Raw genomic sequence first — 23121 nt, 5'->3', positions numbered from 1 at the left:
AAATTCTCCGCACATTGTTTATGATTTCAATAAAACGCCCTCTCCTGTTCGGTTATGCAACTACACCGGAAGTTTAAAAAACTAAACTTTTTCGATTTTAGAGTTGTAAAATAAGCTAACTTAAAATTATAAAATTATTGTTTGATTTTCCGGGATAGGGTGATAAAGAACTAAAACCACCAATTAAGGAATATTGTCATTTAATAAAACAATTATCACAGTACAGAGTTCGAACACATGATTTCTGAACTTATTTGAACACTTGAATGCTTTGATCACAATGACTATTTAATTGTATTTTATTTACTTAATTAATAGCTTCATCAATATAAACTGTTAATTATTTAAGTGTAGACAATATTACGGAAATGTAGTTATTTTAAACAATTGCGTTACAATAAAATTGACATAATCACGACAATCGGTTGAGCGTGAGATGAACATGACGAATGCGTATTTGAGACTATCTATTTTCCAAGAGAGAATATAAAATATAATTTTGAATGAATATATGCCGCTTTGGAATATCGGTTTTTGGTGACTCATCGCCTAAGCCGAGTCTAAGTTTATTTTGAAAGAATTCGAAAAAATTAAATGATTATAAGTAATAGTTAATAATTAATTAATTAAGAAGTACTCTATTATTATTAGCTAAATGCAATTGATAAATAGTAATGAATACAATGAGTTTAATTGAAAGATAAGAATAATCTTGATTATCGTAGGATGTAAATTGAACACAGAATAATAACAATGATAATATTGAATGCATGAATGTGTTGAATTATATGGTTACAAATGTATTAATATATATATTCAGCGGACTTGGTGAAGCCAAGTCCCGCCAACAAGACGATAGGTTATAATATGTGCTGATTGCAGAGATTGAATATAATATGAAACGGATGGACTCTTTTGACAAAGCCTACTCGTTCTCTTTGGTCGCCCCTTTATTTATTTAAGGGTGCCACTGGATTTTTGGACTCAGTATCCAGAACTGGACCAGAACATGGAGTATAGGTCAGGGTCGTGAGAGATTGCTGAAAGGAATCAAAACTTAAACATGAAAATTCGTTTTACAAAAATTATTTATTTATCCATTCTTTCTTACAATTGGAATAAAGGCCAATATAACAATATATAAAATTTGCAGGATAAAATCATTCACGCACGACTCACACACGGTTATATTTCGCGCTGTCTAACTGACCCTCACGTCGCTGCAGTGCCCGCTGTCCACTAAACCCTCACGCTACTCTATCTACTTCGCGCTATCCACCGGACCCTCACGCTACTCTATCTTAGTTCACGCTGTCCCACGAACCCTCACGTCACTGTGCTGGACCCTCACGTTACTACACACGCTGTCCACGTAGCGCACGCTGTCCCACGGGCCCTCACGTTACTCTAAAAGATCTACCTCGAAGCCAGAGGAGTATACCATGAAACCGAGGTAGACTCTTTACTCACACACAACCACACTATTGTAATTTCCAATAATAACAATAATAGAATAAATCATTTTCCATTGGTAAAATAATTCCATTCTTATTTCCTAATTGCCATTTCTCATTTCCTAATTAACGTTCCTTAATTCCTAATTATAATTTTCCTAATTTATAAATTTAATGCTGTATTCTTAATATTACAACAATAATTATTTAATCCCAAGAGTTCTTTATAACTTGAATTAATCCTATTTTCCAAATCCGATCAATTATTAAATAATTTTTAGTCCATTTATCTTAGCCAAAGTTAATTTAATTCCGATATTTGAGTAACCTTAATTATTGTATAAATGATTTTCATTTAATTCAAGCTATTTATTTAATCCATTTTAAACGTAAAATTTTACTAAATTTATTTCCTTTGTAAGTATAAAATTATGACAAACGTTTATTTTGTTGTAAGCCGAGAGATTTTATTTTATTTTATAATTGAACTAATACTTTAGTTACGACCTTAAGTGTCCTCCACTCTAAGTTTGAACGCGGGAAGATGGCCGACTATCTCTCTCGGTCTTACATCTCTGTCTCACAACTTTTAATGATTTCTTTATGAACGAAATTTACCAACATTTTATTCTTTACACTTAATAAATTAATTTTAGCAAATATTTTAACAATTATTATCTGATCCCAATTTTTACTGTTGTTTTATTTTATGCATTTCAATTTCTATTCCCAATTATTTATTGAACTATTTCCGAATTTTAATTTAATTTTGCTTCTGACGATTTTTACTAAACTTTTCACTGAGAGATTTTAATGAATTAATTTTGGTGTTGATTAAATCATTTTATCTTAAATAATTTTAATTTCGATCTACTCAATTTCAATTTTACTGGCTTAAGTCAAATCGTTAATTGCTTGATTACTAATCATTTTTATTTTACACACGACATAAGGATCTGAAATTAATAACCCGAAATATGTTCCTAGTATTATTAACCCAGATTGGCCTATGTGTAAAATAATTAACCTGACTAAGACGAAGTAATTTTCCCTAACAAATTAATAAATAACCCGAAATAGGTCCTGGTATTATTAATTAACTGTTTTATAATTTTTACAATCTAAATTCTAAATTAAATTTTAATTTGTAAAATACGTGATTGTGACCGAACGCGAAATGGCGATGACTTTCAGCCGACTTAAGGCCTGGCTCATGCCACTTCACCAAGAAATTATTTAGACGTATTTATTGTACCTGGAGTTTCCTTGGGGTTTTTTTGACTAAAATCCCTCGACGTTATAACTCCTGGATTTCTCGTCTTTTCTTCAACTTCTCTCCGCGGTGAGGTATTGTTTTTGGCAGCACAGTCCTTGATCATCACTTCGTTGATTTCTCCTCAGATAATATTTCTTTCTAGAACATCAAATTGGCATTAGAATATATCTTAAATTAATTAATCTTAAGCAAGCTGACATTCGGCCTAGCACGCATTAAATTCATCACGATTCATCGCCTCGTTCCACAAGAGCGAGCGAATAAAAAATATTTACCTGACTAAAACCTTTTTACGATATTGTTACTTCGATCGTTCGATGACAATAAAAATTTTATTTTCTCTCTCTCTCTCTCTCTCTCTCTCTCTCTCTCTCTCTCTCTCTCTCTCTCTCTCTACCTGAAGAGATTGTCAACTCATCTAGTCTTGAAGTGTTCAAAAATAAAATTTTTAACCATTTGTTGTAAAAAAAATTTATTTTTATTTATATTATATTTATATTATATATATATATATACATATATTATAATATAATAACCATATTATTATTATTATTATTATTATTATTATTATTATTATTATTATTATTTGTTATTAATTGCTCAGAGGGGTTTTCCCCGGAGTCCGACTCTCCGAGGGCCCAGCCTGAGCGCCATCCATTACTGCTGCACCACTCCGCAGAACAAGGCGGTTAGTGAGTACAGCAGGCCAAATTCATTTGCCTAAGTAGACGCAGGGATCCCAAAATGACAGCCTTTTGCATCCGCACTGCTAGAGACACGGCTGCTGAACTGCAAGCCAGTATCTTCGCAAGTGAAGACACAAAAGACTGTTTCATCCCTCCAAGGACGCCGACAACCAAAACGACGAGCTTGACACGGTAACTTGGGTAGAGTTTGTCAATTTCAAACAGGAGATCCTGATATATCTGGTGTTTGTGCTCTTCTTTGGCCGAGATATTGTATTCGGCTGGGGCCGAAAACTCAATGACATAAATGTCACAAGTAGCCTTGTCGAAGAGCACAATATCAGGTTTGTTGTGGTCAATCCGCCGGGTTGTTGCGAATGGTATGTTCCAATAAATTTTGGAACTGTCATTCTTAACAACCTGCGGAATATCTCCTGGCAGATAAGGCAGCACTGGTGTCTCATCGATACCGTAGCTATATCTGAGATGATAATAGAATACTCGCAGGGCAGCATTGTGACGCTGTATGTAGGCACCTCTTGCCAGCACAGGACATGCCGACAAAAGGTGCATCAGCGTCTCTGGATGTTGTTTACACGTCTGACAGGACGTGTCCGGAAGCTGCGCCTGGAGCACCTTGCTACGGTATTCGAGAGTATTGATAACACCATCTTGGCAGGCAAATATAAACCCTTCGGTCTCGGACATCAGGCCAGCTGACTTCAAGAAGGAGAATGTCAGCTGGGTGGACAAGCCATGGTCACGGACGTGTTTGAAATACACGCTGTGCATGGACTTGTCCATGTGTTCACCGAGGAGTTTTTTCTCCTCGGCTATCCTGACGACGCTCTTGAACTCCTTTTTCGGGAGTTCAATGAGTGCGTTTATTTCTCCGAAACCTAAGGTATTTGCCGCGTAGATTGCTGCCTTATACAAGAACGATCCCTTCCGCGCATTTTCATGACTATGAACAAATTGCATCAGGAAGTCGTCCTCGTCTGCTGTGAAATTGGCAACCTCGTATGTTAAACCCCGAACCAAACGATCGTGAAGCCGCTCCAAGCTCTGCAATCCTCTTCCTCCGATGTTCCGGGAGAGGTACATCCTGGCGACTGATGAGTTAGGGTGCATGCTCTGATTCATATTGATGACTTTACGGGTTTTGATGTCGAGATCTTTCAACTCATTTCGAGGCCATTTCAGGACCCCAAAAGGGTAAAGTAGGACCGGGACAGCGAGCATGTTAGTAGCTGAGACTTTGTTCTTGCCGGAAAGTTCTGATGACCAGATCTTCCGGAGTCTCCTAACATACTCGCTGCGAAGAGTTGTTCGGACTTCAGAGACGGCATGCATTCGCCGCTCTTCAATCCCTAGATATCTGTACAACTCTCCGGCGTCTAATTCTCTTAAGACGCTCCCATCCACTAATTCGACATCTCCACCCGTATCAGAGCACTTACCCTTCGCCAGGTGTACGACCGCCACTTGTCCAACCCAAAAGACATTCCGACATCTCGTGTGTACTCTGCTACGATGTTGATGGCCGTTTGTAGATGATCTTTGTTGGCACTGTATATCTTTAGATCATCCATAAACAGTTGGTGAGTGATCGAGTATACTCGATCACTCGGTAGCCCCGCAGAGTACCCACGAGTTTGTCGGAGGGCAACAGATATTGGCAGCAGTGAGATGCAAAACAACAGAGGGCTCAGAGAATCTCCCTGAAAGACGCCTCTCTTGTACTGAACAGTTCCGGTTACGTGCAATGCATTTCCACTTCCTATGTGAAAACGCGTTCGCCAGAGCTGCATCGTACGTTGTATGCATCCCACTGTTTGGCGATTGATTCCGAGGCATTTGAGCAGATAGAGAATCAACTCATGTGAAGTTGAGTCAAATGCCTTACGGTAGTCAATCCAGGCCATAGACAGGTTGCGTTGGTAGTAGATTGCGTCTTGAATGACGCATCTATCTACCAACAAGTTGATCTTGCAACCTGACACGCCCTGTTTACTGCCACGTTGTTCGTATATCTGTTGCCACACAGGCTCTATCTCCTGCAAGATACGGTTATTTATGATTTTTGTAAAAATCTTGTAAACCGCATTCAAGCAAGTGATAGGCCTGTAGTTCTTCGGGTCGGACAAGTCACCCTTTTTAGGGATGAGTACGGTTCGCCCTTCTACCAGCCAGTCTGGAATTGGTTCGTCGCCCTGAATGTATGATGTAAAAATCCGGGCCAGATGAGCATGTGTAGTAGAAAATTTCTTCCACCAGAAGATGTTTATGCCATCTGGACCCGGGGCAGCCCAGTTCTTGCTGCCATTCAGGGCTTTACGAACCTCTTCCACACATTATTATTATTATTATTATTATTATTATTATTATTATCATTTGTTATTAATTGCTCAGGGGGGTTTTCCCCGGAGTCCGACTCTCCGAGGGCCCAGCCTGAGCGCCATCCATTACTGCTGCACCACTCCACACAACAAGGCGGTTAGTGAGTGCAGCAGGCCAAATTCATTTGCCTAAGTAGACGCAGGGATCCCAAAATGACAGCCTTTTGCATCCGCACTGCTAGAGACACGGCTGCTGAACTGCAAGCCGGTATCTTCGCAAGTGAAGACACAAAAGACTGTTTCATCCCTCCAAGGACGCCGACAACCAAAACGACGAGCTTGACACGGTAACCTGGGTTTATTATTATTATTATTATTATTATTATTATTATTATTATTATATATTTAATTTATAATTCTAATATATAATTCTATGGAATTTGGATTATTAATTATGTTATTGTAAAGTGATAAGTTCTCTGAAAATTACTGTTAGATTCGAAGTGTTAAATTCTCCAACTTTGTACTTTTATCAGCTGTTATTAATTGAATAATTTATTGAGTTTGTTAGTTGAATCAGATAAAATTAATATAAATTTTTATACTAGATTTTTATTCTAGTTTATGTACTTATATTATTTTGCTATTATTATTGTATTTGTAAATCATATTGTATTTAAAATTGCCATTTGGCTTGTGCCTTGGCATGAATAAATCATCAATCTCTCTCTCTCTCTCTCTCTCTCGGCGCCGGCACTTCCACCTCGGGAACTTACTTACTAGCTTACAACTATTGGCGCGAGTACTTCGGAGCACAGGGCCCTGGGGAATCGGTCGATAACTAACTGACATGGATCGGAGACCTTCTTTGGATAAAGAAGGCCCTGTGTACTCCGTTACAAATTCAAGCCCCAGTCTTGCCCCAGAATCTTGGTCAAATGTCTGGAGCAATTCTTCGATGATTCTTGAAGAATGATCTACCGTGAATTTTTTGCCCGATAATTGTAAAAATCTCTATGCAGATACTTCATCACGATTCTTTAGCTAGACTAGCCGAAGAATTGAACCAAATTGCTGCTACACTGATGAAAATATCAACTTAACTCGAGAGCTAAAATCTTCAACCGAGAATACCATTTTGAAGAATATGATTTTCTTGAATCAAGGGAATTAATTCTTGAAGCAATTAAAAATTTCCTTAGACCAAGAAGAATTTGTAAACTCAATAATGTATTCGCTTGACTCGAAAAAATCATTTTCTTCGCAATGGTATTCTTGGTTTAAAATTTTGGCTCTTAAATAAAGCTGATTTTTTTCAGTGTAGGATAAGAAACAGCTGATGTGATATTTAGGGTACATGCAAAAAATAAAATTTATCATTTCATCGACCATAGATGGCATATGATTGTATTAAACCTACACAATTATATAAAGAGATAATAATAAATAACACCAGCACACAAAAAAAAAACAAAGATGTCTATACTTTTGACGGGACCCTGTCCCCTTTATGAGAAATTATGAGAAATCGGAGTTATCGAGATATAAAGAATATTTTAGATTCAGATTGAGTATGATTTTCATGATTTTTTTTCCATTAAATATGAATCGCAAATCATGTCCTGTTAATGTTTTAAGATTTAAAAAAAATTGGATTGATCAAACTGGAAATTACGGTGTAATTCGAAAAAATCAATTTTTTACTTTCCGCTAAGAAAATTCAAAAATTTTAATAAACCAAGAAGTTATTGGTTCTTCTCCGTATTTCGAAAATCGAGTTTTCATCAGATCTCGACATTTGAAGGTTACAGGAAGTTTCTCTGACTGTACCCGCAATTCAGTCACTATGTCTGTATGTATGTGTATGTGATTTTTTTTCTATAAAGAAGCGAAAAAAAATCTTCCAAAGACACTGCTATCATTGAAGGATGATGGTCGGTAGTGTGGGGTTCTTATCCACTAAAACAAAACTCCTCTCTCTTTTCTCCATAGATGTTATGAGTAAGACTGGATCGGAACCACGTTAGCATTACTTCAATCCAGTCCGTGTTACGTCTCACGACGCCTACTCCTGTTCACTAGTCCCTTTCTGCGGTTTTTGCTCTTGAGAGGCGCTACACATAGGATGCGGCAGCTGACCAGTTATCTTCTTTTTTAAACATGCATGTTACCAAGCTTTCAGGGGAGAGCGTGGTGCCAATAGTTTTTTCGGCGCTGCTTCTGTAGTCCTTCCACCGTAACCACTCAAAGAACGTGTGTTCGGCGTCTTCCATTTGATCCGGGCAGTCAAGTCCTGCCACTCATGTAACTTTTCCATCTCTCGTCGCTCTTGCCTCCTTGGAATTTCCACCATTGATTTTGGCGTCGTAGATTTTCACTCTTTCGGATGCTAGTGAGTCGATTGGCGTGGCTCTTACTATTAGCAATACGGCTAATTCTGGAACCGTGCGGTAGGCACAGGTGACTCTGAGCGCTCCTTGTCGCTGTACTGCCGCTATTTTGCGCCAGTAGGTCTTCTGCTTAAGGGTATTTGTCCATATCTCCGCTCTATAGAGTAATATCGAGTAGACTACTAATAGAAACACTCTCCTTTTTCTGGTTCGTGGTCTCATCGTGTTGGTCGGGATTCTCGACAGGTTAGATAATGTTTTGTTACCTTTCGTGCAAGTGTTTTCGAGTTGTTTTCTGAAAGACAGTTTCCGTCAATCACTACTTCTAAATAACGCAATGCCCTTCGAGATGTCAATGTTTTCCGGCCCATGTCGGCAACGACTACTTTTGTCAATTCAATACGACGATCTCGGTTTTCTGCTGGGCGAGTTTCAAGTGATGTTTCTCAAAAAAATTTTTGACGGCGTTAATGGTTCCCAAACAAGTAGTTCTGCCTTCTCGGCACTATCTATTACTATTATAGCTGCGATGTCGTCCGTGCCTGTGAGTTCCACTTGTTTTGGCAACGGGATTTCTAGGAGTTCGTAATAGTTCGCGTTCTATAGGTTGGACCTCATGATTGAACCTTGCGGCACGCCAGCCGTTATGTCATGTTTTTATAGGCCCTCAGTCGTTTCCGCTATCAGTGTTTTTTCGTTAAGATAGTCATCAGCTATTGCCAGATTTTCTGGCTTCGCGTCAAAATTGAGCTCCAAGGCTTCTAGGATGTCACTCCAATTCGCGCTGTTGAAGACGTTTTTTATGTCTAGTGTGAGGACAAGACACACTTTGCGGGCTTTGAGGCTACCAGACCATGCTTCTCTTGCTGTCCCTACGAGTTTCTGCGTCGCGTCGACTGTCGAACGCCCCTTCTGAAAGCCATGTTGGTTTGTGGCAAAGCCTCCAGCACGATCGATGTCGTTGCGTGGTTCTCCCTGTATGAGCTTTTTGAGCAGTTTCCCAGCAATGTCAAGCATGCAGAGTGGTCTGAACGACGAAGGTATCACAGAGCTACCTTTGCCTTAGTCTAACAGAACCAATCTTTGCCGCTTCCAAGTCGTTGAAAACATGCCGGTTGCTAGGGATGCATTGTAAGCATTCAATAGTATATCTGGGTATTCTAGGGCTACAATCTTGATCACCGATGCCGGAATACTATCTGATTAGACAGGAATTACGGACAAAATGATATACTGACTTCAGGTATTTGCACTTAGGGTTGAGTATGTCTTGGGTGATCGAGGCTGGATCAAAGTTGCATGTATTATAGTGCTCGCGGGGTTCTTTGAGAAATGGACATCTTAATAGGAAGTATTCGATAGTGTCTTTCTCATTTCGATTGCGAACTAGGCATTTCTTAGCCCAATGAATATTTACAGCTGCTAATTTTTATTGAAGAATAAAAACTGCTGGTTAACCTGAGTTGGATAAAGACTCTCACGGCTTATAAACTTATTTTGTTCCGCAGATAACTGTTGTCTTTTCTCACCAGAGCGTAACCTGATTGGAGATAATGGGAGTTACTGGCAATTCTAAGGTCTTGTTGACGCATAGATTTTTTGTATAGTGTCAAGAACTCCTCTTTTTTGCAGCACCATGCGTAAAGATTAAATTCTGCTAGGCTATGTGCGATTTCGGGTGAGACTTCTGAGATTATCAGGAGAAATTTTCTCAGCCACTGAGTTTTTGCTGAACATAAGTCCGCTCTAGGCAGCTAGCCCAGTCTGTGTAAGCAGATTTTAGGGTATCATGAGTCATCCATCAGCAAAATTTTAATAATATAATTCCAGGTGTCCTTTTCTACGTAATATGCGAGATGATACCTATTGAATTCTGCAAATGAGTACTGCATACAGGAGAGTTGCAGAGATAATGCTGTCAAAGAGCGTGAAGATATCGTCAATCGAGTCTGCCTTGGCTGAATAAATAAGTGAGGTTACCATTTTTAAAGCTGCCTGGGCTATTTTTAATGGCATTTTAAGCTGATGACTGACTAAATCCAGAGGATGAGAAAGTGAGGCCTAAATATCCGTAGGCATCTACGACGTTGATCACTTGGTCCTTGAAGATGAAGTTTAGGTTACTGGGCATTCGACCGGCTTTACGACAACATACAATGTTTTAGTCACATTTACCAGTAGTTCATTTGTTTGACAGTATTGGCAAAGGAGGTTGATTTATCTATTTAAATTCTTTTCGGAGCAGTTTAGTATAGCCAGGTCATCCGCAAATAACAATAACAGTAAATGCATTGTTCCATCGATGTTCATTCCCTCACAGCCATTTTCTCTCAGGTAATCTTTCAGGTCTGCAATAAAAAGTACAAAAAGTGAAGGACTGAGAATTTCTCCTTGTAGCACACCTTCTGATGACTAAAACTCACATGTGAGTTTGTTGTTACTTTTAACAGAGGAACCGGCCGTGTTCTAAATATTTCTAAGTTTCCTTATGACTTTAGTGCTAACTCCTAGCTTGAATAGGTTTAACCAAAGAAGCTTATGATTCAGCGAATCAAATGCTCTCTAAGAATTCACAAATAAGACAAACAACCGGACTTTATTTTGACGCAGTCGACACTAAGTGGCTGCTAAAAGGCTAAAAAGGTCATTCATGCAACTTGTTTTCTTTTGTAAGCTAGGGATTCAGGTATGATGTTAGCCATTTTGGCGTAGTTCTCTAATCTTTTATTGAACATAGTGGTAAATAATTTTGTCAGATGATTTACAAGCGCAATTCCATGGTAGTTGGAGGGGTCTGACTTGCTACTTTTTTTGTGTTATGTCGGGCTCAATGTCCGACATTTTAATTTTATAACAAATAGAATTTAATTATTCATCCATAATTTCATGTTTTTACAACTAATTACATACATTTATTTTATTGATAAATTTTTTTTCTTTAGAATTTCAGATACTTTTTTTTTCAATCAGAAATGATTTTAAAAATATTTATCGGTTTATCTGGGTCGAATAGTAAATAATAATTTTATGACCCGAGCAGATAAAAAAATAGTTTTCTTATCTAACCACGACTCGGAAAATTCCCACATTTAGTTGGGCCCGACTTTATCTAGACCCGAAACAGAAATATTTTTAACTTCCCGCTAAGAAAATCAATGATTTTCGAAAAGTCGGGAAGTTATTGTTTTTACCCCGTTTTGCAAAGATTGCGGTTTCAACAAATCTCGACGTCTGGAAGCCCTAAGAAGCTTTCCTGACGATTATGTCCGTACGTCTGCATGTGTGTGTGTGTGTGTGTGTGTGTGTGTGTGTGTGTGTGTGTGTGTGTGTGTGTGTGAACCTCTCGTAACTTTTGAACGGCTTGACCGATTTTATCGCAGTTGGTGACATTCGAAAGAGCTTCACCAAACTTAGATTTCCTCAAAATTTGAACCGATTCGGACTGATAGATTTCGAGAAAATACAAAAAAATTAAAAAAAAAGTTGTTCTTTTTCCATTTTCTTAAAATATCTCCAAGTTGGCTAAACCGATCGAATTTTTTAACTTCCCGCTAAGAAAATCGAAGATTTTCAGAAATCGGGAAGTTATAGTTTTTACCCCGTTTTGCAAAAATCGAGTTTTCATCAGATCTCGACGTTTTAAGGTCTCAGGAAGCTTCCCTGACTACTCCCGCAATGCTGTATGGATGTCTGTATGTGTGCGTGCGTGCGTGCGCGCGCTCGCGCGCGCGCGTGTGTGTATGTGTGTGTGTGTGTGTGTAAACCTCTCATAACTTCTGAACGGCTTGACCGATTCTATCGCGGTTGATGCCAATCAAAAGGGCTTGACTGATCTTAGATTTTGAATATGGTTTAGACCGATTCGGACCGGTAGATTTTCAGAAATCTCAAAAAAACTACGAAAAAAAATTTTTTCAAATGTGGTTCTTTTTCAATAACTTTTAAACGGCTCGACCGATCAATTCCAAAAACTAATCAGCACTTAAAAAATCGAAAAAAGTGTTTGTTTCGGATTACACCGAAATTTCCGGTCTAATTAATTTGTGTTTGAAAGTATATTATAGAGTTTGAAAAACTGCGTCGAATGCCGCTAATCGCGAAAAAAATCGGTTCATTCATTCAAAAGTTATTGCAGTTTGAAAATTAAAAAAATAGTGATTTATTAAACTCCCATCAAACTTTTGAGCTCGAAGAGCTTAAAACTACACGAAAATTGTATGTGCAATTTCGAGCGCTTAATTACGAAAGTAGCGGGATGTTGCAGGGATGGCCTTCAGGGTCAACTGTTTTCCTATTTTTTTTTTTTTGATAATAAAATAAAATGCATGGAGAAAAAATTAACTAACAATAATTTAAAAAGCAAAAAACCTAAGTAATAAGTAATAACAATATGGATTGCAATAAAATTAAATGACAAAAATTTAAATAATGAAACAAATAAACAAAAAGAACTTGATAATTGAATAATATAAAATAAACAAATATTGAACAATAAAATTCTAAAACGATACAATAATATAATAAATTTACTAATGATCGAAGCAAAAATTTTTCTACAATTAAATAATTAAATTCAAAATAATTAAGATATGCTTTATTAAAATACATATTTTATTTATACGTTTAAATAAATAATTTAATATAAAATTTGGTCTTAGTAAATAATTTAATGTAAAACAGTACACATGTATGTCTTTGTCTATGCATAAATGCGCTTACGTATACACAAACACATAGATGTACAATAGAGCATAAGAGTAAGAGAGAAACAATATTGTACTCTGACCCAAGTAGAGGAGACTCATGCAACATTATAGAAAAATTTAAAAGAGAGGGCAAGGGTCCAAGGAATTAGAAAAATGATTGGATATTATTTCTCCCATCTAGTAAAAATAAGTAACGCCCTAAAATTCGATACCTCTACGATTTTCAACAAAAATATCTCTCGTTGTCCTGACGTCCTAGTGTTAACATCGAAAAAGTTTTTATAAGTTTCAATGAAACCACGCGTCAGATTCATAAAGAAATTGTTAGTGAAGTAAATTTAAATTATGTAAAGAAACGGTAACAATGATATTTAAGTAAGTTTGTAATTAAGATTTTTTATGTTTGTTTTAATAATTCAAATCTTTGTATTAGGAGTGTTCTTTATGTTATGTCCAAGGGCGTTTTTAGAGCGGTAGCGTAAACGGTGGAGGTTTGGACTAACAGTTTAAAGAATACGCAACGGAGGTTTTAATTCCGTTGTTTTAATTATTTATGTGGGACGTTTTCGAGATACGAATTTACCACGCCTTCGTTTGAGACTGACGGATTTTTATGAGAGTAGATGTACTTACTGTTATAGGAACTTTATTGATGGTCAGATCCGTGGTTTTAGGGCAGCCGTTAGCGCCTGTTCCTTGATTGGACCCTTTGGTTGGTTCTCGCAGCGGATGGAGTAGGGTGGATTTGGGCTGCTTATTCTAAGGGCTTCTTATCTTATGAAATTAACGAACTCGAATGGAATTTCACTTCTTTCTAAGATTTATTTTAATAAACACCTAAACTTTTACACTTTCACAAATTTTATTTAATCGAAATTATATTAATGAATTTTATTTATTTGAGCTAACGTCCTCCAGTCCCCCGTAGGGTAAAGTGCGCAAATTTAGCTTTTAGAGATATTTTATTTAAACTTACTGCCCGGATTCTCGCCTAAGTGCAGGGCAAATTAGAACTTTGAGGTTCCGGTTCTCTAGATTTTTAATTAATAACTAATACGTGGCCTGCCGGTTGAACCGAGTCTGAACTCGTCTTAAGTGCAGCGCAAATTAAGATAAGGGACTTTTACAAGGCACGGGTCCGTCAATTAAACGCGGAAGTCAAATTACTTGCTCAAAGACAATGCGTTGGCTGTTGATCGCCTTTTTAAATACTCGCGGTGCTGAGATTGCAGAAGTCCCCGCTAGTCAACCAGCAGTCGCGTAGCTTATATTTTATTGTGGCTTTCGCGCATGGAGAAGTCTTCCATCTGCGCGGGTGATTTAAATTTAAAGAAAAAAAATTTTGGGGTGGACATAACATATTATAATTTTATAATGTATTTATTAAATTGAATTTATTTTTCTTATATTATAACTTCAACCCCTTCCCATAAAGCTTCAGATTCTTATCTATTAGCTTAACGGCTAGGATAAAAATAATTAAATTTTAGTTTCGTTTTCGACGTAACACTTATAAAGCATGGTAATTGCGGATGTGAACCAGTTTTTAGGTATCTTTTAAGTCTTCAGCACTGTATTAAAATGACAGAGACTGTACAATCTCCAGTTTTGGGACATTGATTTGTAAAATTCGTTCTGAATGTTGTCTGGACCAGGTAATTTTTTACTTTGCACTGATTGACGGCCGCATTGAGCCCTTCCATGGTGAATTCAATATCCAGGAGTGGGTCAAATACACCAAAGAACGTCACATATTCCCAGTCTTTCGTAAGCGTATGTTTGGAATAGAAGTTGGGGTTGAATAAGGTAGAATATGGGTTGAAGTATTGGTTTTTGGAGTTACTCTGGAAGTTGTCGTTTCTGAGCTGTAGAGGCATTTGAGATTACTTTTAGCAGCTTTGCAAGTATCATCATACCAAGGCTGTATTTTCCTCACCAATATCGCGGGTCTTAATTCTCTAGAAAGCCCTGAAAGGATAGCAGAGTGTTTAATAGCTTCTTGGAGAATTTCATGTTCTGTTACAGAGTGATGAGCGAAATCGGCACAGGCTCTGGTAAAGTTGCGCAAATGGGCTTTGTAGACGTCTTTTTTTCCGAATGACCATGTTGTAACAGTTTTACCTGCTCAGGTTATCCCCTAATCAATTTTATAAATAACTAAACAAAACTAACAACAATAAAAATTATCAGGGCGCCACCAGGATTATTAATCACGGTTCCTGGAACCGGTCCAGAGCTGAGAAAACTTATCTTAGGGTAGAGAGAGTGGAGGAAGGTGCTGTTGAATAATAAAAATCTAATTAACAAAATTGATCAATATTTATTAACAATAAAAAGGAAAAAAAACTTAACAGAGTTGGCTTAAAATTAGTTAACAAATTTCACTCACTCACACACTTATAATCTAACGAAGCGGAGAATAACTGCGAACTAAACGATATTTACAAACAAACCTCCCAACGACGATACGATGACTAGACGGGCTTTTTTGAACGAACGGTCTCCCACACCTGCGTAAAACTAAATGGGCTTTTCTTAACGAACGGTCTCCCACACCTGCGTAAAACTAATGGGCTTTTTTGAACGAACGGTCTCCCACACCTGCTTAAAACTACTGGGCTTTTTCTAACGAACGGTCTCCCACACCTGACCTAAAACTAAGCTTAAAACTGAGCCTAAAACTGAGCTTAAAATTACAAGTCCACCGGACTACCAAAATGAACTCACTTTACACACTTATAACTTAAAATTAAGTCCACAGGACTACCGCACTTAATACTATTAACACTCTCTATCACGCATAACCCATACAATTCTTCACACACATAACCCACACTTCGCTTAATTGATTTTTTCTTTATAAATTTTAATAAAAAACGGATTTTAATTTGATTACAATATTCAAATCATTCAATCATTGGTAAATTTTTTTTTAACGACAATTTTCAATTTACAATCAATTTCCAAATAGCTTTGAACTAATCTCCAACTTTCAATTTTCGATTGCTAATCTTCCTTGGTTTAAAATATCAAAACAGCTTAAAATTCCTAAGTCATTATTTCGAACGAGAGGCTTAATACCTTGAGTTAACTTTTGTTAAATAAATAAATCACAATATAATTCTTTACAATCAAGTTCAAAATTATTAACACAAGTTTAATTAACTAATTCTGATTAAACCCTTATTATGACAATTCTAACTCACTTAACTGATTTCTTGGACTTAATATCCACGCCGATAATTATCAAGTGTCATCAATTTTAATTTAATTCCTCCACGGACCTAATTCTCAAAATTACTTAATTTATACTTGTTAAAATAATTTTATAGTATAATAATTTCAATAAAAATTCCTAATATAATTTTCTTAATAATTTTCTACTCAATAATATTCTCAATTAATAATTTTCTTAATATATTTTTCGATCGGTATTGTTTTTCAATAATAAATTCTTACTATAGTATTCTTATCAATTAATACTTAATAATTTTCCGATCTATCTTATTTTCAATAATAAATTCTAAATATAACAATCTTAGTAATTAATTCTTAATATAAAATATTGTCAACAATTTTCTACTCGTTGATCAGTTATAAAATTCGACACGAGTCGAAATAGTCAATTTTATTTGCTAGAACATTCGCTAGTCAAGTCTTGCTTGACCTTGGGTATTGGAATTTATGCAACACAAAAATTGACACTTGACCAAAATTCCACGAATGAAAATTTATCGATTTTTTTCAATGACAAAAATCAATCAATTTTACTAAGTTAATTGTTATAAAAATTACAACAATAAAATTAACGAAATTTTCGGATGTTAATTAATTAATTGATAATTTTTAGTTATTAAATTTTCCCGCAAGGTCGATTGAGAGATTTTCGGGTATAAGCCCCCATGAAAATCACTAAATCCAAAAAACTAGCAAATGTTTCACTATTAATCTATTGAATTAAATTTTCGTCGATTAACGATCCAATTGATAAATAATTAGGAGAACTAACTGGGCATTGGATAAACCGCGGTCCACTTCCTTCCCACAGAGCAATAATTGACACCTTGACGAACAAAACGATGATCTAACTCACTCGTTGAGGATGAAGTCCTAGTTGTAGTTGGTTTCCTTCGTCTCATCACTACTCCGGGGATCGGTCCTTCTTAATTTCCGTGGCACTCAGTCTGGCGGTCACACTACTTTTCTCTTTTCCACTGCACGGCTCACCTATTTTAACCCAAACTCACCCCCTCCTATTCTCCCTTTAGGCCCGAAGATCGAGACGCGCCAGTGCTATGTCGAATAATTATTGATATCCGGTGACTTATCGATTAAGGGTAATTTTACCCTGTTACAATGTAAAAATTGTTCTACCCGGTGATTCACTATTGTTAGGTATTGTAGTGGTGTCATCTATAATTAGTGAGTAGATTTATAAAAAGAGCGGAAAATGGTCTGAATTATTTTCGTAGTGCAGTACTTCTAAGTCAGAAATCAGCTCCAAAGATTAAATGTTAGCAATTACAAAGTCGATAATGTTATTACTTTTGCCGACAAATGTAATTTTACCTGGAGTGTCACTTGGAAATCTGCCATTAATAAAATGCATTGAATTGTTTTATAAGAAGGTGTGCAGTTTCTGCTGTCTGATATCGACTTTCTGATCACCTAAGCTCCTAAGCTCTGAGAGGTTAGTGCCTAGAACGAGATCTTCTGGCATGTTGTCCAGGTTCCCGACATGGGCGTTGAAGTCCCTGGTGAAGATAAGTAGTAAGTGGCCAAAGGATGAAAAGACGGTGTATTCATGCCATTCTAGTAGAAGATGGATATCATTGGTCGCCCAGGTTTCACAGATGCAAAAAATGTTGATTTTATTTGCAATAATTTTTGAACAAGTTTTGTATTTCTCTAACATTCCAAGACGTTTAGTTTTTTGGAAGTTTAATAGTTCTTTGCGGCTGGAACCTCGGAGAATTATTGGTAACCCTGTCCTTCAGGCTCAATGAATCCTTCTCCAGGTCCCACATATAGCAATTATTTTTTGTGTACAGACGGCTCAGGATAACTTTGGCAGACTTTCTTGAATGACGTATGTTCATTGCTGCTTCTCTAATTTTGTTGGTGCAGTATAAAGCTCGTTTAGTAAGGTCATGATTAATAGACATAGGATCATTTTTTAAGACTCTTGCTTTGGTGGACATTACTGTCTCTTTCGTGTTTAAATTGGTGAAGTTAATTCTAGCGATTTCGTGGGCGTGATTGATGTGCGTGGCACTTTCAATGGCGTTTGAAAGATTAAAGTTCTTATTGAAGAACTCATTTGCATCAGACAAGAGATTTTGTTCGGTCCAGGAATGATTTTTGACTATAACATATAATTGTTTAGAGAGTTTCTCGTGTTGATGTATCATATCTTCGAGCTGTTTAGTATTACTTTTGGTATCTTCAAAAGATGGAGAGATTCGTGATTCACCGGCAATTTTTGGTTCGCCTTTACAGCTGCCATTTCTGCTTCCAGTTTAGTCTGTCAATCTGCAATTTTTATTATTCGCTCGGTAAGTTCTTCTCTGATTAGCTCAATCACGGCTTTACTCCTTAGTTGGCTGGCTTGGATTTGATTTTCGAGTTCACTTGTACTCTCTCTGATCTGTTCTGATAGTTTATCGAACATGGAGTTGATAGTTAGACCTTCTCCCGCCGTATTATAAAAAGTATCCTCAGTTAGGTCAGTTAGAGGGTAAAATATAGCTGGGTATTGTACGGCTCATGTATTTTGGTTGTCAGATTTGGACGGTGATTTTGGTCAGCTTTTATGTATCTTTTTATGTTGTTGGGAGTTCTCCTTCAGTTCAAGCCACGAGTTCTCAGGATCAGAATCTTCCAATCTTTTATTCTTGAAAAAATTCTCAATAATGCAGGTTCAGCCCGCTCTGTCACGAGTAAAAGTCAAATGTTTGGGCAACCTGCCTTTGTGTTTTGACTTTTCGGTAGTGACGGCCGCTTGTTGTTTACAAACAGATGATGACAGGGCCCTATTAATGGGTACACATTCACTCTCAGAGATCGTTGCACTGATTCAGTCTTTCAGGCTCCAAGAATTCTTCGCTCATTCTAACCCCAAACATAGCTCAAGATGAAACAACATAGTTTTATTAAATGAAAACAATGAGAATTTAATACTTTCACTCATTGGTTTTAGTATTTCACAATGCACAGAGTATAAAAAACTAGGATTATTTTAGTAATTTGTACGAGCACTGCTTACGCACGTCTGTTCACGATAAGGCATCACGTGATTCCCCCTATTGATTTGTTGTTACTTACTTTATTAATTTTGGGGCTAATTGAACCGGAAAAATAAATCTGTTATAAGAGAACAGTTAACTCTTCGAGTTCGGAAAGCTCAAAAACGTCATAAGTACAATATCGACGTTTAGGTATGAAATTAGCGGGAAGTTGCAGGGTTGTTCTTTACGATCAACCGTTTTCCTAATTTTTAATTGTAAAACGTTAATGGGACAAGATTCCAGAATCACATTCAGTGGAACAAATATAAGAATCATACTCAATCTGAGTCCAAAAAATTTTTTTCATCTCGATAATTCCGATTTGTCATGACTTATTGCAATTTTTCAGAGTTTTTTGCTATTTTTTCTAAATTTGGACGGCTCAACGGCTTAGTTAACCTTTAGATTCAGATTCAACAAATTGAAATACATAACAATCATACTTGATCCAGGTCTAAAACAATTTTTTCATTGCTGTGACTACAGTTTTTCGCAATTTTTTCCTTTTTTTTTGTTTTTTTGCATTTAACTCAAGACTGGATGTTGAAAAAACGACACAAACAAAGAAGGATTATCAAAATATCACCAAAATTATTGAAGTTGGTGGGGACTAATAAACATTTTCAATTGATCCGCTGCCTCCGATTCCCCCAACTATTGAGTAGAAGGTAGCGGGCCAATCTCCTAGAGCAGTCAGTCCCCACTCCACATACGCAGTGGAAGGGAGTCGATCCCAAATTCTGATTGGCAACCGCCTTTTCTTCCCCCTCTCTCAACTCGATACCTTTAAAAACCGCAGCTCCAAGAGCTGCGACACACAAGAGCTGTGAAATACTCCACTTGATGACTTAGACATACCACTCATTTCTCCCAGAGAAGTAGCAAATGCTATTAAGTATACGAAACCTAAAAAAGCTCCAGGTTTTGACGGGATACAAAATTTAGTTTTAAAAAACCTAAATAAAAAAGCTCTAGTACAGTTAACCTATATCTTAAATGCGTGCTTACGCATGTCTTATTTTCCATCTAAATGGAAAAAAGCTAAAGTTTTAGCGTTTCATAAATCGGGTAAACCCAAAGACTCGCCTCAGAGTTATCGTCCAATAAGCTTGCTCGCCACTTTGGGCAAAATTGCTGAAGTCATCATTAACAAGCGTATCATTGAGTATTTAGAGGGTAATAACATACTACTCGAGGAACAATTCGGCTTCAGAAAGAAACGTAGCACTAACCAACAACTCGCTAGACTGACTGACCATATTAGTTTAAGTTTTAACAAGGGCAGAAGCACGGGACTTCTACTCTTGGACATTGAAAAAGCGTTCGATACAGTGTGGTACCGTGCTCTTATTCATAAAATGAAACTTTACAACTTACCGCCCTACATTATTAAATTCATTGACGCTTATCTCGCTAATAGAACTTTTGCAGTCAGTCTTGGTGATACACTAAGCTCTGAACGCAAAATTGTTGCCGGCGTACCCCAAGGGTCAATGCCAGTAGTCCATTGAAATGATTAATTTTTTAGGCCTAACCTTGCATTTTTTAGAGGACGCAATTTTATTTTTTTTATGTGTAGGGGGGGATCAATATAAAGCTAAAACCAAGTTTTTGGGGTCGCCACCCTTGTCCCACGGCCGCCATCTTGAAAATAGGGGTTGAAATGGTTTTTACGATATATCTTTTAAACTATTTATTTGATAAAAAAAATTTGTTAACATTTTTTGTTGCAAATTAAATTCTCTACAACTTTGGCCTCGTAACTTTTTATCATAGAACTATGAATAAAAAAGTTATAAGCGAAAATATTCAAAAATTCGACAAAATAATTTCTATTTTTCGGAATAACTTTTTTTTTTTTATCATTTTTCGAAAAAATTAAATCAGACCATTTTTGTAGATCGTTTCTTGAGGAACGCTTATAAGAACGCTTGAGAACTTTTATAAGCAACATTTTTTCATTAAAGCAATAGCTAAGGTTTTACAGCGCTCCGTAGTGAGTACTATTTTTCAGTACTCTTGACTATACCTATATTATACGTGTGTACTAATAATGTGTCATCAGTTATTGTTCTTTTTTTTTTTATTTTGTTATTATAATTTTTTTAATTATAAATTTTGCAATATTATTAAATTTATAATTAAAAAAATTATAATAAAAAAATTTAAAAAAAACAATAACTGATGACACATTATTAGTACACACGTACAATGCTTTTCAATGATTTGTACAGATCAAGAAACTCACGGAAAATAGAAACATTAAAATTTGGGCAACTTTAAGTTAAGAAATCACTAAAGACATCTCTAAACATAGACCAGTAAAATTAGATATCATTGATTTTGGACATCTCTTAATATTTACAAATATAAATTCTTACAACTTAGAACAAAGACGATTAAAAATGTAGTAATCATACAAAATAAGCGCTAAGAAATTTAAAATACAAAAGATAACTAAAAATTAATTAATTTTCCTATGACCGCTGCTCCAGGAAGTTGTAAAGTTATTTTTTATCGATTGTCTTTTAATTTTAAAAACACACCAAGGTTTTGCTTTTAATTTTGGTAAAAAATATTTTCAAGCACCCGGAACTGCGAACAGATCCTGTAACCGCTGCTCCATAAAGTTGTGCAGTTATTTTTAATCGATTGTCCTTTAATTTTAAAAACCCACAGAAATTTTGATTTAATCTTGGTAAAAAATATTTTCGAAGACCCGGAACTACCAACAGCTCCTGCGACCACTGCTCCAGGAAGTTGTACAATTCTTTGCGATCCATTGTCCTTTTATTTTAAAAACCTACAGAAATTTTGCTTTTAATCTAGGCATATATTTTACAGGACAATTAGTCAAAAATAACTTTACAACTTCCTGGAGCAGCGGTCATAGGAAAATTAATTAATTTTTAGTTATCTTTTGTATTTTAAATTTCTTAGCGCTTATTTTGTATGATTACTACATTTTTAATCGTCTTTGTTCTAAGTTGTAAGAATTTATATTTGTAAATATTAAGAGATGTCCAAAATCAATGATATCTAATTTTACTGGTCTATGTTTAGAGATGTCTTTAGTGATTTCTTAACTTAAAGTTGCCCAAATTTTAATGTTTCTATTTTCCGTGAGTTTCTTGATCTGTACAAATCATTGAAAAGCATTGTACGTGTGTACTAATAATGTGTCATCAGTTATTGTTTTTTTTTAATTTTTTTATTATAATTTTTTTAATTATAAATTTAATAATATAGCAAAATTTATAATTAAAAAAATTATAATAACAAAATAAAAAAAAAAGAACAATAACTGATGACACATTATTAGTACACACGTATAATATAGGTATAGTCAAGAGTACTGAAAAATAGTACTCACTACGGAGCGCTGTAAAACCTTAGCTATTGCTTTAATGAAAAAATGTTGCTTATAAAAGTTCTCAAGCGTTCTTATAAGCGTTCCTCAAGAAACGATCTACAAAAATGGTCTGATTTAATTTTTTCGAAAAATGATAAAAAAAAAGTTATTCCGAAAAATAGAAATTATTTTGTCGAATTTTTGAATATTTTCGCTTATAACGTTTTATTTATAGTTCTACGACAAAAAGTTACTAGGCCTAAGTTTTAGAGAATTTAATTTGCAACAAAAAATGTTAAAAAACTTTTTTTATCAAATAAATAGTTTAAAAGATATATCGTAAAAACTATTTCAACCCCTATTTTCAAGATGGCGGCCGTGGAACAAGGGTGGCGACCCTACAAACTTGGTTTTAGCTTTACATTGACCCCCCCTACACATCAAAAAAATAAAATTACGTCCTCTAAAAAATGCAACCCCAAATGTAACTTTTCAATGGACTAAATACTACTGTACGCGGCTCCAATTTGGAGTAGTGCATCTAACATTAACATAAATAAAATCAAAACAATTGAAAATAACATATTAAGAATGATTAGCAATGCTCAACTTTATGAACAGAATGACAGCA

The 23121-nt window shown here is 35.9% G+C and overlaps 2 protein-coding genes across 7 annotated transcripts in view; one reads left to right on the top strand and one right to left on the bottom strand.

Moving 5' to 3' along the window:
- LOC141534860 (coiled-coil domain-containing protein AGAP005037) overlaps window positions 1–23121 on the top strand; it is a 651729-nt gene that overhangs the window by 544248 nt on the left and 84360 nt on the right. The gene's annotated exons all lie outside the window — the stretch shown is intronic.
- The window catches only part of LOC141534862 (uncharacterized), a 102600-nt gene continuing 80198 nt past the window's right edge, over window positions 720–23121 (bottom strand). Inside the window, exons 3-4 of the mRNA XM_074254466.1 lie at window positions 2710–2868; window positions 720–1040 (exon numbers count right to left, since the gene is read on the bottom strand). The gene's annotated coding sequence lies outside the window, so the exon portion shown is untranslated. The remainder of the gene's footprint in view (window positions 1041–2709; window positions 2869–23121) is intronic.

Source organism: Cotesia typhae, unplaced genomic scaffold (assembly GCF_013202065.1).
Source record: "Cotesia typhae breed Kobodo isofemale line unplaced genomic scaffold, CoteBio_Ctyphae scaffold_13, whole genome shotgun sequence".
In the NCBI taxonomy this organism is placed as follows: domain Eukaryota; kingdom Metazoa; phylum Arthropoda; class Insecta; order Hymenoptera; family Braconidae; genus Cotesia; species Cotesia typhae.
The sequence above is the reverse complement of the archived record's forward strand: the minus strand, read 5'-3'. Positions and strand labels throughout refer to the sequence as shown.